Source organism: Desmodus rotundus, chromosome 7 (assembly GCF_022682495.2).
Source record: "Desmodus rotundus isolate HL8 chromosome 7, HLdesRot8A.1, whole genome shotgun sequence".
Lineage (NCBI taxonomy): Eukaryota > Metazoa > Chordata > Mammalia > Chiroptera > Phyllostomidae > Desmodus > Desmodus rotundus.
In genome coordinates this window covers 94,151,758-94,152,038 of record NC_071393.1, presented here as the reverse complement: position 1 = coordinate 94,152,038, position 281 = coordinate 94,151,758, and positions in this window count along the sequence as shown.

Genomic DNA, 281 nt, shown 5'->3' with positions numbered 1-281 from the left:
CTGCTCTCCGACCTTTGCTTCCACGGGATGTAGGCTGCCGTCGGGGGGCCGTGACTGGAGATGGACAGATGTCGAGGGTTCAGCGGGGGCAGCAGTGAAGTGGCTCGGCCTGAGAGCTCTTGCAGCCTCTCTATCCTTCCCTCTTTTGTGTCACTGGAGTCTGAAGGGGATGCGGTCTGCCAAGGGCCATACGTCAGGTGGGGCAGGGGTACGTCCGCCCACCTGGTGTTTGAGTCATTCATTTCATTTCCCGAGTCCCAAGAATGGAGCCAGAGATTCTG